At 43.2% G+C, this 14,204-nt stretch overlaps 1 protein-coding gene across 3 annotated transcripts in view; it reads left to right on the top strand.

Moving 5' to 3' along the window:
- Window positions 1-14,204, top strand: part of SPOP (speckle type BTB/POZ protein) — a 52,971-nt gene that overhangs the window by 17,136 nt on the left and 21,631 nt on the right. Inside the window, exon 3 of one of the 3 annotated variants that reach the window (XM_019548421.1) lies at window positions 3,837-3,981. The exons of the other annotated variants lie outside the window; for them this stretch is intronic. The gene's annotated coding sequence lies outside the window, so the exon portion shown is untranslated. The remainder of the gene's footprint in view (window positions 1-3,836; window positions 3,982-14,204) is intronic. 3 annotated transcript variants of the gene reach the window in all.

The following is a 14,204-nucleotide window of genomic DNA, read 5'->3' as shown; positions in this document are numbered from 1 at the left end:
CGCCCACAGGGCGGGACCTGGTGCCCCCTCCCAACCCAGCAGGCATCAGTTGCCAAGCCGGGGGGTAGGGCATCCTCCTGGGTAGACCTGGAAGTGGACCAGAAGTGCTTCTGGCCCACTTCTGGGTCTGCTCCCAAGCACACTGGGGAGCTCCCTCCCCCCCGTGCTTCTGTGGGACACTCCGTGTGCCCCAGCATCACAGCATTCATGAGCCCCTGCTACCTAGAGGTATGTAGAAAAAACATTTAAAGCTCTCTCTATGTCCAAATCTGTCCAAATAGATTCAGAAGGTTCTGATTCGATTTGGAGAAGTTAAAGGGTCCCCCGATTTGATTTGAATGTGGAGATTCGGCCACTGAATTGGGCCAAATCTCTGCCGAATTGAATCAGCTTCACACAGCCCTATTATCTACTGTTCTCAGTACAATAATGGAAGTAGCTAAGTAGCTAATGTCCTCAACATCAACAAAATAACTGTGACAACAAACATTGCCGAATACTGCACAAAAGAAAAACATTGGAGCAAAGACATCATTTGATAGTCAGCCGAGGATGTCTCCTCACACGATGGAAGGGAAACTGTAACACATGACTGTTGTCCAGAACATTCCACCAACAGCAGCTTCTTGTGAACAGAACTGGAAGGCTTTCAGTTCAGTCAAGACATAAAAAGAGGAATAGGCTAACAAATGAACACAGACTAAGCTTGCTTCTATTTCTCAAAATCTCTTGCTTCTAGCAAATCAGTCAGAAGCACAATTAGTGAATAAGATGCAGTGTGATAAGTTGTCCTTGCCTATAGACTCATTGGTAAAACCATCCTTTAGTGAAAGAGAATGTGGTTCAAGTAGTTCTGAATCAGATTTGTCTCAATCTGATTCTGAAATGAAACTAAGTAGTGCAAGTGATTCTCCAGATAGTGACAGTGAAGCTGGAGGTGCCACAATGACTTCAGTGGAAGAGAGTTAAACTCTGTTGAAGTAAATGAATGGGCAACCACAGCATATCATGCACAATTCTTTGGGTGTGCTAAAATTAGTGTCTCAACAGTTTTTTTTAGTCCCTTCGTTTTTGTCTTAAATTTAAACAGTGTAGGGGAAGTTCATGCTATTGTGTATTGTCTTTACATTTTTACAAGTATACCAATAAAATAATTTATTTCCACATAAAGCTTTGAATTTGTTTGAATATAACACTTAAACCACATTAAGTGTACCATATTTTTTTTCCTAATCAAATATTTCAGTTTAAACACTTTTGGCTATTGGACATAAAATTAACATGGGGGGTATTTTTTTGGTTTTTACTAAATATAAGTTTTAAAAAAACCACGCTAACTCGCATCACGCTCTGTTTAGGGCATTGGAACATTTTTCTGGACATTTTTCCAGAAAACCCACATCTTTGTGTTCAGTACAGCAGATGGACAGAGGGAAGGTTTAGTTGTTTGGTGAGGATAATCTGACATATGCAGTTTAAGCTTGGTTGCTCTGTTTTTCATGATCAGTTGCAGCTGTCCCAGATTAAACTTTTTTCAGGGGACTGAAACCTTCCTCACTATTATTTCATGGTAAGTATTTGGGAAATTATACTGGTTCCAAAAGCAATTTTTATTGCACTATCGCATTATTCCTTAGCAGGTCACAACTTCACATAGTTTAAAATCTCATCATTCTGACTACCATTTTGCTTTTTCTGCTTCCTGTTGAAGCATGTTTTTAGTTGCTTAGTTGAGTTATCTCTATTTACAGGATGAAAGTTTTATATATTAAGCTTAAGTGAACATATAAAGCAAATATATTTGTGCTATTTCCACACTTGGTAATTGGCATATAAAGTTTTAAAACAAAAGTAAGGACTGAATTTGCAGAATCCCACTGCTGCTGTTTGTGGCAGAAAGTTATAGAATACAGCATAGTCTACTTCAGCCTCCTTGTATTGTCTTTACAAAGGTCCAATCCCCTGTTTAAATGGGAGAATTCCAGTTAGAATGACTGACTCTTTAAGAGAAGAATGGGTGTGTTGGAGCCCAAAAGTTCAGTGACATTTGCTTAGCAAGAGAGAAAAGAGAAACAGCCTCAGCCTTGTTAGCAGGAGAAGACAAAATAAATTAGAGCAGGCATTAGAGAAAGGAAGAGTGAAATTATCTCCTTTCTTCTACTGCTCTTAAGTTTTCTTTTCAGTAATTGAGGGAAAGATTAAAAGAAGAAACAGTTTTGGAAAATTAAGACTTTTGGAATCAGAGAGCATCCTGGGCAGCCTAAAAATATATACAGGAGGTGAAGAAGGTTTAAGAAAAAGCAAATATCTGATGAAAACAGAATTAGTTGTGTTAGTTTAAAACAGGGTGGGCAAAACATGGCCCACAGGCCAGATCAAGCCCACCAACTGGTTGGATCTGGCCTGCAGCTGCCCTGTAGTGCTCCTCATGGGGCTGACCCCCACGTGGGGCAGCCAGTGCTGTACTCCTGCCTGTGCCTGCTGGTCCCAGCCCTGGCCAGTGCATACAGCTTCTGATGGGGGTGCTTCTAATGCTGCTTGGCTCCCCTCACTTCCAGCAGCTCCTCTTGCTCCTGCCCCTGCTGTTCCACTCTGGGCAGGAGGGAAGCTGTGGTTGAGCAGCCCCTGCCCCAGTGTGTGGGGCTCTGGCTCCAGCTCCTGCCTGCCTTCTACCCACTCTGCCCACCCAGTGCAATGAGCAGCCACTTGTGGGTGGCTGAGTGGGTAGAAGACAGCCAGGAGTTGGAGCCTCGCATTCTGGGGCAGGAACCCGTGACTGCAGCTTCCCTGCCACATGGAGCAGTGCAGCAGGAGCTGGAGGCAAAGGGAGCTGAGTAGCACCTGGGTGGCTTCAGCAACACTAGGAGCAGCACTGCCAGTAAGCTCTGCATCCTGGTTGGGGCTGGCAGGAGCACGTTGTGGGCTGCCTCAAGCGGGGCCCCATGTGGAACACCGGGGGGGCAGCTGCAGACCATACCACCTCCCCACTAGGGCAGGGGCATGCAGGGAATGGATTGCGGCCTGGCCATGGCCCTGCACATCCTTGTCCACAGAACCTTGATCAGCCTCAGCCCATGCCCTCCCCACCCCATGATCCCAGGGTCTCTATGGCTGCGTCTGGGCCAAGATCTTAGGGCACTGAGAGCACAAGGCCGGGCAGAGCCTCAATGTGCTCCCTGCACGCCTTTGCTCCTGGAGCCTGCACTTGTTTCAGGGGCACGTGGGTGGTGGCAGATTGCAGCTGTGCCTCGGGCCCCAGCCCCACGTTGTCACTGCCCCATGACTCCACCCAGTGATCCTAGATTTGCCTGCCTATCCTGCTCCTGAACACTGCCCACACATAGGGAGTTCTGGTGAGCTGTTGCAGGGTGTGGGGGTGCTGACCTGGCCCGCAACCACTTATCGAAGCTTCCTTTGTGGCCCCCAGGCCCATATAATTGCCCATCCTTGGTCTAAAGTCAGGCAGAAGGCAGGACCTTCTTAGAGACTAACTGAACTCTAATGGCATCCTTAGAGACTGATTCAGAGAGATAAGCTTTTGTAGGCAATAACCCACTTCATCAGATGTAATGATGGACTGTAGTCGCCTATAGAAGCGTATGCCTCTTTGTATCGTCTGGTGAAAACAAAATCAGTAAATTAGCCATTGAAATGAAATAATCTCAAAACTATGATTATTTAAAGATTAATCCTTTTCTTTGTCTTCCTTTTTTGCATAGTTACTTGTACAAGCCATAATCATTACCCACGCTTGGATCTGTACTTTAACTTGTCAAAGTAGATGTCTTCTAGGTTAAGATTTTATCTTGCTCTTCACTTTGTATCCTTGCTCTGAGATGTTCAAGAGCCAAAAGTTTGTTGCATACCAACATGAGAAATGCCTTTTCCCTATTAAAGACCTGTAACATAGAAACACTGTCACTCTGACCAGGGCATCTTTATTTTCGTTGAAATCCAGGAAGCCTGAATGTTGCTTTAATGGTAGGTAGCATAACTCGTCGAGATTTTTTTTTTTTTTTTTTCTTTTCCACTGCCTTTAAGAATTTCTGGGACACACAAATTTTGCTTTGGATATATACCTCTCTGCAGTTTAAAGCTTCTGTATTGTGAGTGGTTTTTCCGTAATGTGGACCCTAAATACGATTTTTTTTTTTTCCTTCTTTCTGCTCAATATAGGTCAAAGACCTGTCTTCCCTGAAACATGGATTTGGTATTCAGGCTTAGTGGATTCTGATAAGATTTAGATGGTTCCTTCACCTGTAATTTTAGCAGATATTCTACAGTATTTAACCTTGCTACTTTACACAGTTTTATAATAGTGCTACCATTTGATAATAGTAACTGGCTTCTAACAGTGTAAGCTGAAACAACTGCTATTTACTTCTAGCTGAAAGGGTGATATATCCAGTGTTTTTCTTGATCTTTGTTGACCTGTTTGGAGCATCAAATGCTTCTATGAGTTGCAATGAACATGGGCCAGTTTTAAAAATTAGTTGAATACGTTCTTCGCTCAACTAAATGGAATACTGTACTACTTGGAGCCAGTAGGTATTTTTTGTGTTGTATTTGGATATCTGTTTCTAGAAACTTCGGTGTCTCTATCATGCACAAAATATTCTTTCCAAACTATTCTTAGAACTATTTGGTATTTATCCATCCTTCAGGTATTAGACTATGTTCTACCTCTATTGTGAGGTCGTGAATATTTTAAAACTTTTTGCCTATTTAAAAATTCCAATTTATAACACATATAAGGTAGTGGGGCAGTCTCTTCCTTCATTTAACACACAGTATCGATATTGATTTTTCTTTCTTGTTGGTTTTTGAAGATAGTTCACCAGAGGTCGGAGCTTGAAAATAAAGTTTGCATCTCCAGACTTCATGTCTATGTTAAATGGAATAGGAAGGTGCAGCAGAAAAAAATAATCTGAATGTGTAGCAAGGGTTTCTTCCTTGACAAAGAGAACTACATTTATTAACATGCAAATCATCTTTCCACCCCTCTTAAACTATATATATATACTCAAGGTAGATTTTAGAGGTGCACCGATAGATCAGTTGCATATCAGATCAGCACTGATAAAAGGAAAATTAACATGATCAGCAATTGGCTTGTTTTGACTGGTGTAACTGATAATGTTGCTGATAAATGGCATGTGAATGTGTTCAGCCTCAGCATGCACGTGGCCAGTAATGCAGCCGGGCAGCTTGAAGAGCAGCGTCCAGCCAGTAAGTCTGTGGAGGGGAAAGGGCATGTGGGGGCAGATTGAGGCCCCCACAGTGAGGGAGGGAATTGGGGCAGGGGCAGGTGCTGCTTAGCCAGGGTGGTCGGTGAATGTGACCCCTGGGGTGGAAGGTGGGGCAGAGCTGCAGGCAGCTAGTCCAGGGAGTGCGGGGTGGGTGGCTCCCAGCTGCTGTGTGCACCGCGGGGGAGGCATGGGGGCCATGTGCTCCTCAGATCTGTGCGCAGAGCAAAGGTAGACTGCCTGCTACAGGCTTGGGGCCAGGGACTGTGCCAGGTTCTTCCCAGCATGGGGGCTGGGCTGGGGCTGGCCTCTGAGCAGGTGGGGGTAAGATGAGTGGTGGCAGCCCTGGGAGGGGTGGCTATGGTAAATTTTGGGGTGTCCGTAGCCTACCCCGTAGGCACCCCTCCCACCGCTGCTGCTGTCTGCCCTGGCCCTGCCCATTTGGAGCCTAGCCCCCACCTGCCAGGAAGAGACTGGTGCAGCACCTGGCCCCGGGCCCACAGCAGGCAGCCTACCCTCCCCCCCAGTTGTTGTGCGCAGCGGTAGGGAGACAGGCCACCTGCAGCTCCGACCCATTCCTGGCAGGGTTGCATTCTGGCTGGGTAGTACCTGCTCCACTCCCTCCCTCACCATGGAGGCCTCAATCCACACCCCCACCCCCAGACTTATCACTCAGATGCTGCTCTCCAAGCTGCTGGGCTTCATTCCTGTAAATGGGCTGTCAGATCAGGATCAGCCTATATGGCTGGTTAATAAACAACCATTGGTATCGGCCAAAAAAATCTTTATCAGTGCATCCCTAGTACATTTTGTTTGTTACCATTAAAAAGCCGTTCTCCTCCTTCTACATCAGAGGGTGGCAAACTCTTAGGAGAGGTGGGTTGCTTTAATGAGATTGACTTAAAGGCAGACCATTGCTGCTTCCTTAGCACCAGCTGCAATACCACCGTGTCTCTCTTCCATTTCCTATTGTGTCCCCGTACTACCCCAGCCAGATCCAATCACTACCACCATCAAAAAATTAATCTCCCCCTAGTGCACACACCATCTTAATTCTAGTGCCCAGTCTTTTTAGCATTTCCCAATAGGTAAAATAAAAGGCTTTTCCTTTTCCCCATGATGATCTTGTGCCCTCCACCACACATTCGCTCAGTGAATTGTAGAGCCACCTTCCTGCAACATTGATTTTCATCCTCCCTCTTTCCCAGGAGGCCATTAACATTCCAACAGCTTTCACCCAAGTGGTTTTCTCTGCTTGTTCTTTCTGTCTTCCTCTCCAAGGAAAAGTGGTGCCTGCCTTTCCCTGCCTTTCTGCAAATGCAGAGGAGCTCAGACTTTATACCTTTCTCCTTTTAAAACAATGCTTGGCTTGGGTGTCATCCCGCTTCTTTTCTTTTTCCCAGTTACAGCGGGGATTAATAGTTCCTTGACCTGCTCTGTCTATTTGTTAGGTTTTTCAAACATTTGTCCTAGCTTTTAGTTACCTAGGACTTATCCATTTCTTAGTTTGCTTATTCAAAAATGGTTTCCAGTAACATAATCCAATTCCCCACAGCAATAGTTGGATACATTTGCTTTGAATAATGGTGGTGAAAACACTATGATTATTTGATTAAGTAGTTTGTTATAATGATTGATCAGACTTCCTAGTTACAGATTTACAAGCTGTACATTTGGTTTTGCATTTTTCTTCTATTACACATTATGTATACTAGGGCTGATGTTACATTTTTGTTTGAGAGAGGACTTGAGGTCCTACAGATTGTTTTGCCAACACTTGCAAGGATATTTCTCCTTGTTCTCTGTTTTCTGATAATAATAAGTATTTGTCACACTCGTGGGTCAACTCTTCCTGAAACTTAAGTGAATAATGCAATTTAAACTATAAGAGGTGGACATCGGCAGCAAACATTAATTTAATATATTTTTAAAAATATTTATGGGGGCTTATTTACCTATCATCAACAAGCTTCTGAAAACTCCTTTAAGTAGAGTTTCATAAGTCCTGAAAATACTTTACCTGCAACTTCACAAGTTTTCCCAATATCTGTGTGCAAAATTATTGTCCAGAGAAAATAGCTGTAACTGAATTTTTAACTTATAAAAGAGACTTGATGGTAGAAAAATTCATATAATGTTTATTACTGCTCACATACTCTCATTTGCAATCCAGATACATTCCGTAAGACACAAAAGACCTAATATGATTTTCAGGAAGTGGCAAAATAGTGGAGAAGCAGGCATAGATACCAAAATATTTTAATAGCTAATTTAAATTTTGTCTCTGTACTATGTGAGCATCTTTGAAGCACTGAAAAAGAAATAATCTTTTTCTTCCCATTCTGTAGGGGAAAAATGCACGATTTAGTTCATATGGCTTTAATTTCTATCATGCGAAGAAATCAATGGAAAGCTAAGTTAGAGAACTGAGTTTTAGTTTTTGAAAATGGTCAGGTTTATGGTAGTTAGAAGATCAGATTTTATAGTCTTTGATTCCTGTAACTGCTGGATCTCATACTTGTAAGCCTTGACCTATTCATCAACACTTTCAGTGTAATTGTGATGTGTAGCTGTTCCAAAAGCTCATAGTTCTCTTGGGTCAGTACATTTGAAGACTTTGTGTATTGAAACAGAAAACTTTTATTGGACCTTTTGTGGAGAGGAGAGCTAAACTAATATTAAACGTTAATTAAAAAATTGACAGCTGAATTTTATAGCAGTTGGTATGTTTCTAGTGTTATGCTTCATCCTAAGTAAAAGCTTTAGTATTCTAATCTGGTAGTCCATGATTTCAATATTTCAGTGTGGAAGTCATGAATAAATGCAGTATCATGGCCGGTTTTGTGAATGATTGGAAATAATGCAATTTTGTAGACACCAGCAGCCAGTAGCATCAAGGAATCCCAAAAGAACCCCAATAGTATGAGTTAATTTAACAATCATAAAAGCCCTTGATGGTGTGTTTTTCCTTCCACCAGTCTCCTCTGCCTTGCCTTGTTGTAGTTTTACCCGTCTGCTCTTCATCCAGATACTGATTTTCATAGTCACTGTCCAAGTTATGCAGTGGTGCTGTTGTTTCCTGTAAAGAAAAGAAAATGTGGAGCTTGGTCTTAGCACTGCTGTGCTGCCATTTCAGTCCTTGCTGCCTCCTCACTGGTTCTCTTAATGTAGGCTTGTCCAACATATGGCCCGCAGGCCACCATGCAGCCCACCAAGCCATTTTCTAAGGCACAAGGTGCTGTGACGGAAAACGAAAGTACCCCTTGTCCCTCCTCCAGCCCCTCAGCAACTTCCTAATGGCTGCTGAAGGGCTGGGAAGGGGACAGGGTTCCCACTCACACCATGTCAGCTTAACATTGCTGATGCAGTGCGGCTCCTCCCCTTCCCCCCCCTCATTTCACAGTATCCCTTCCTAGCCCTGCCCCTCCCTTCCTCATTTGCATGCCAGCCCCCGCCAACCGCGCGGGCTGGAGCAGGTCGTGGCGTAGTGGGTGTGGGTGCCAGCTCAGAGGGATGTTGCGGCCAGGCCCGTGTGAGATGCTGCTGCTGCTGCTGCTGCTGCTGCTGTAGCTGTCGGGGCGGGAAGTTGGTACTGCTCCTGCCTCCCCACTTCCCCCCGCGCCCACAGACATTATGCTGGAGGTGATGAGTCACGGACCCCAGAGAAGGAGGGAGCCCTGCCAATCAGGCTCAGGCTGCCCCAGGGGAGAGGGAGGAGAGGGGTGTCCCTGCACGTCCCGCACCCCCCTGTAGGGTCCCTGCATGTCCCCCTGGCTGCTGAGCCCAGGCGCGCGAGGATGGGAGCATCCTCGAGGCCGCCCAGGTGGCAGGGAGGACACAGCGGGGTCAGGTGGTACCCCTTGACTCCTGTGCCCCCAGGCCACGGCCGGACTGGACAGGCTGCGCAAGTGCCCGCTCCTTCCAGCCCACTGGGTGATAAAAAGTTCATGATCCGGCCCCACATTCAAAGAGGTTGGACACCCCTGTCTTAATGGCTTTATATAAATACTTGGTATTGAGCACCTGCGGGTGAGTGCTTTGAGGGTTGAGGAGCAGTTAATGAAAAATCCTGAAAACCTTAAGATATTTTTGATGTTCTTAAACTATGTTTTGGAAAATGGAAGACTAACAGGTGAAAGTGAAATGGTTTGCAGGCCTTTGCAGAGGAAGTTGTGTTTGAGGGTTTTTCTAATATGATTTTTTTAAGTAAATTTGTTCTTTCTTTTTTGTGTGTTCTATTAATTTAAAATAGAAAATGATAATTCTGGGTGTCATGAGTTTTTGCAGTTTATCTGACAAAACTACATTCACTTGTGGTTTTATTTAATCCATCTTAATTTCATACATCTTCCAGGCTGCCCTATCATAGAGGAGTGAAATCTTTCATAAGTATGGTAACTCTGGGCCTATTATGAAAGTGGGTTATTGTGGAAAATTTTAAATAGCAAAGAGGTGCATTTCCAAGGCTCTGACACCACTAACCATTCAGTCATATTTTTCTGAGCAGCTGTGTTTTAAGGGTTTACCATTAGTTTAATTGCATTTATCTAGACCATGTTATACATGGCTAACACCAAAGATCATTTTAAGTGGAAAATGTGCAAAAAGTATTTTTTTTTTTTAATTAGTATTTTATTTTTCAGTTTGTATACTTTGGTCTTTCATTCCTTTTCTTTTTAGCTCCTCCCTTGGTGAAAAGTTCCTTACAAATATCAATATCTTATTGTATATGCAGAGGAATATATGTAATAACTGTTTCTGAATCTATTTTTCTACATATTTAAAGAGAATGCTGGACTGAGACTGGCAGTAATTAAAACCAAAGGAAAAATTTCAGAGGTGTTTGACCCCTAAGAGATCATTCGTGTTTGAATATTTAATGCAAACTATTTATTCTGTATCCCAAATTAGGATAAAATCAAGGTGGAATGAATCTTTCACTGGATAATAGTTCATTGTTTTTTGTCTCGTTATGATGAAGTCAGCGTTCCAGTCCATTCTCTTCCGACTCTGACCCTGCTGACTGAAAACTCTACATCTCTTTGTCATTTTGCTCCCCAACAGTTTTTCCACAGCACTTAATCAAGACGGATGTAGTCAATACCGTCTGCAGGATTTTCAGAATACAGAGAGAGCTGAAGTGTGAAACGATAAACTTTAAACAAAAAAAAAATGTATTCAGACAATTCTCCAGCTTCTGTTTGACATAAATCAATCCCTCCCTCTGCTTTAAAACAGGAAAACCCTGCCTCTGCCTTAAATCAATCCCTTCCTCTACGTCTAAGCAGGAGTTAAGTCTACATCCCCCATCTCCACCAGAGAATGGGTTTGATTACTTCACAGAATTTTGAGCACTATATTGATCTTTCATTAAAAAAATGTTTTTTTCTTAAAGGAATTTTGTTCAGATTTCTCATATAACACTGTCTAGGAAGACATAGTTTTTCTAAAGTGCAAATACTTTAAAATGCCAAAATACCTTTATAATTGGTACACCATGCTTGCACATGTAACACAATATCCCATATACCACCATGTTACCACTGTTTTAAATAAGCTGTCCCCAGCTGTTGCTAGTCAGTGGGCAACAGTGAGTATATAACCTGCTTAAGGAAATGTCATACTTTCTTTTTCTTGTCATCCTCAATTTTAGCTCTTCAGCCCTTTAAAAAAAAAAAAAAAAAAAAATCAGGACTCATCAGCCGCTGCCCCCCACTGCCCTGTGCTGCGTTGGGGGAGCTCTCCCATGAGCTGCCAGAAGCCCCAAGGCTGGTGCAGCAGCCGGTGAGTTCAGGCATTTTTGTTTTTTTTTTAAAGGGCTGGGAGTGGGGGCAAGCAGGGCAGCGATGGGGGGGCCGGGACAGAACTTGGGTCAGGGGGCTCATGGAAGAGCCCCCCAAGCTGCGCAGAGTAGTGGGGATTGCCCCGCTGCCTGGTAGCACCTGGTTAGTAGGGGCTTTTTTTTTAAACAAGTGGGAGCTGGGGAGGTGGGGCAGCCATGGCAGGGATGGGACAGCGGTTGAGGGGCACTTGAGGTGACTGGGGGAGCGGGCAGGGGATGAGGCCTGGCAGGGGTCCCCCCATGGTCATCTCCCCCCTACTCCAGTCTCTCTTCCTCCACCCCCTACTTACCAGCATGGAGTCTGGGTCCAGCTCCCTGCTGCAGCCAGTAGGGACTGCCTGAATCGCCAGAGCGCTCTAAATCTTTTCAAAGATCTCCAAATCCATCAAAATTCATTTGGACCTTTTAATTGATCCCTGGATTCAGCCACTGAAACGGGCCGAATTTCCTCCAAATCGAATCAGCACCTGAAGCTTCACACAGCACTAATTACCAGTAACAGCACTTGGTCTATGTTAATAACTACCATGTGAAAGCTTTGTTGCTATATCAATGGTTGCTTCCTTTTGAACTACTCCAGCTGGGGAAAAACTGGAATAATTCTTGAAATAGGTGTCTCTGAAAATCCCTTCTCATATTTGTTCAGTAATATTGTATGTCATCTTGAGTCCTTAATTGGAGTCCTGACTTCTATAGTATATACAATTCAGGCTTCTTACCCTCATTTTCAAGGCTTTGCATAATCTTGTTACAATTACACATCTCTTTTCATTTGCTCTTATTGTTTACAATTCTCTCATCTTATTTGGTTTTTTCCCCCCTCTCCTGTTTCTGTATCTTCTTTTGTTCTTGGAACATCTTTTTTCTTCTCCACCAAGTATCCCCTCCCCTCTTGTCAAATGATTAATTGAAACCCATAAGCAGAAAAGGTTCTTTGGGTAAATCTAATATCTTTTATTAGACGAATTAAATAGTTGGAAAAAAATTTCAAACTATTTAGTTAGTCTAATAAAAGTTATCAGATTTACCCAAAGAACTTTGTCTCCCTATGTCCTTAGACCCGATGTGCTTGGAAGCAGGTTTTACTGCACCTGGTCTCTCTCTGATAAAGGCTTATCCATACTCTTCTTAAATGCTTTCCTTGCTCTGTCTTCTGCTTTCATTGAAGATGATTCTACCATTTCCCTAAGGGGTTATTTGAATAGCTAGCTGCCCTAACATTTAGGAAGTCCTCTCTGAAGTTTTAATCTCAATGTGCCCTTCTGTAGTTATGAGAAATGAGGGTCCAGAAAAAAACATTTATTTTTTTTCCTCTAGTCCATTAAGCCTGGTATGGAAAAATTGGCAGTTTTACATCTCTGCATTTACTTGTAGTTTTACTGTTTCAGAAAACACCATGTAAATTTGCTATTTTAGGGAGTTGATGATAATTAATGATAATGCATCTAAACAAGTGGTAACTAACAGAGATGAATGGAAAAAAAAATATTAGACTTTCCTAGAACTGTTGGTGCCCCTGCCCCTTCTTCAGTTCATTTATAGTATTGTCTTATATTAGACATTCAAAAGTGTGACCTGGGGCTGCTAAACACTGCTCCTGGGTCAGGAGATAATCAGTAGGGCAGGCTAGCAAGAAAACATTTCATCATGCTTTGAAATAGGTCACATCTTGCTTTAATTGCCAGTGGAAGGGTTTTTTTTGCAGCTGGAAGCAGTTGTTTACAAGGTGAAAATTAATCTGTCTCTTAACCTTTGAGATGACTGTATAGGGGTTCTCTAGAGACAAGTCCTGTTTGTTATTTGTATCCAGAAAAACAAAATACTGACAGACTGTAAACAGGCAGTTCACACAAGGTCTGTAGGACAGCATTCTGCTGATGTTGCCTTTAGTGACTTTGTCATTTGTGCATTCACTGTCGCCTGTCTCTTCTTTTACTTGCCAGGGAAAGACTTGATGTCCAAACTTTATTAAATGTCTTCTTAAAACCTGTACATGCAGAAGCCTGTCTCAGCTTTTCAGTTTGTTCTCAGGATAAAGATGCTAGGTCTGTTACTAAGAAAATATGAACTGGTAAAATGCTGGTATGCAAATAAGTACTAAAAATATCCCAAATTGGAGCTTCCAGAACTTTGAGCCAGTAGACCACTGCCCTCAGCAATTCAGGTGAACCATCATACAATCTTATAATTTGAAAACAGGTAATGCATAGAGGTACACCAGTACATCGGTCCAGTGTGCTCTTAGCCTTGTTTGCAACAAGAGCACACTTTTGGCTTATATCCAGTTTATTGTCCACTGTAACTCCCAGGTCGTTCTTTGCAAAGCTACTGCTAAGCCAGTTGGTCCCAAGCCAGTAGCAGTGCATAGGATTGTTCCACCCTAAATGCCGCACTTTGCACTTGTCCTTGTTGAACCTCAGGAGATTCCTTTTGGTCCAATCATCCATTTTATCTAGGGTTCTCTGAATCCTAGTCCAAACCTCCAGTGTAACCCACTATGTTCACTGGAGGCATGCTTCCTTAGACTTCGAGCCCACTGAAGTCAATGGAATTATGTGCAGAAGTAAAGGTGAACAAGTGTATAAGTGTTGAGATTTTGTGCGACAGAAGATCATTGCAATCTAGATGCTTCTCCCTTACTGGCCCATTTTAAAATGTAACAAAATCTGCTGGAATGCAACAATTCTATTAGCACTCTGTCATAACTTTAATACCACCTAGCTGTCTCAGCCATATGGGGAAAACAATGCAAGATCTATCAGACTGAAGTTATTTATAGAAAATTAAATTGCCCTACATGTCTCAAAGCAGGACCTACCCCAAGTATATCACCCTAGCTAAGGTTTTCATAGAATCGTAGAAGTTGGGTCTGAAGGGACCTTGTAGATCTTCAAGTCCGACCCCCTGCCTGGGCAGGAGGAAAAACTGGGCTCAAATGATCCCAGCTAGGTAGGCATCAATCAAGCCTCCTCTTAAAGACCCCCAGGGTAGGAGCCAACACCACTTCCCTTGGAAGTTGGTTCCAGATCCTAGCCACCCTGACTGTGAAGTAGTTCTTACGGATGTCTAATCTAAACCTACTCTCCAACAACTTGTGGCCATAATTCCTTGTTATG

This window comes from Crocodylus porosus, unplaced genomic scaffold, assembly GCF_001723895.1.
Source record: "Crocodylus porosus isolate Cpor-Errol unplaced genomic scaffold, CroPor_comp1, whole genome shotgun sequence".
Taxonomy (NCBI): domain Eukaryota; kingdom Metazoa; phylum Chordata; order Crocodylia; family Crocodylidae; genus Crocodylus; species Crocodylus porosus.
This window is presented reverse-complemented; position numbering and strand designations above follow the sequence as displayed.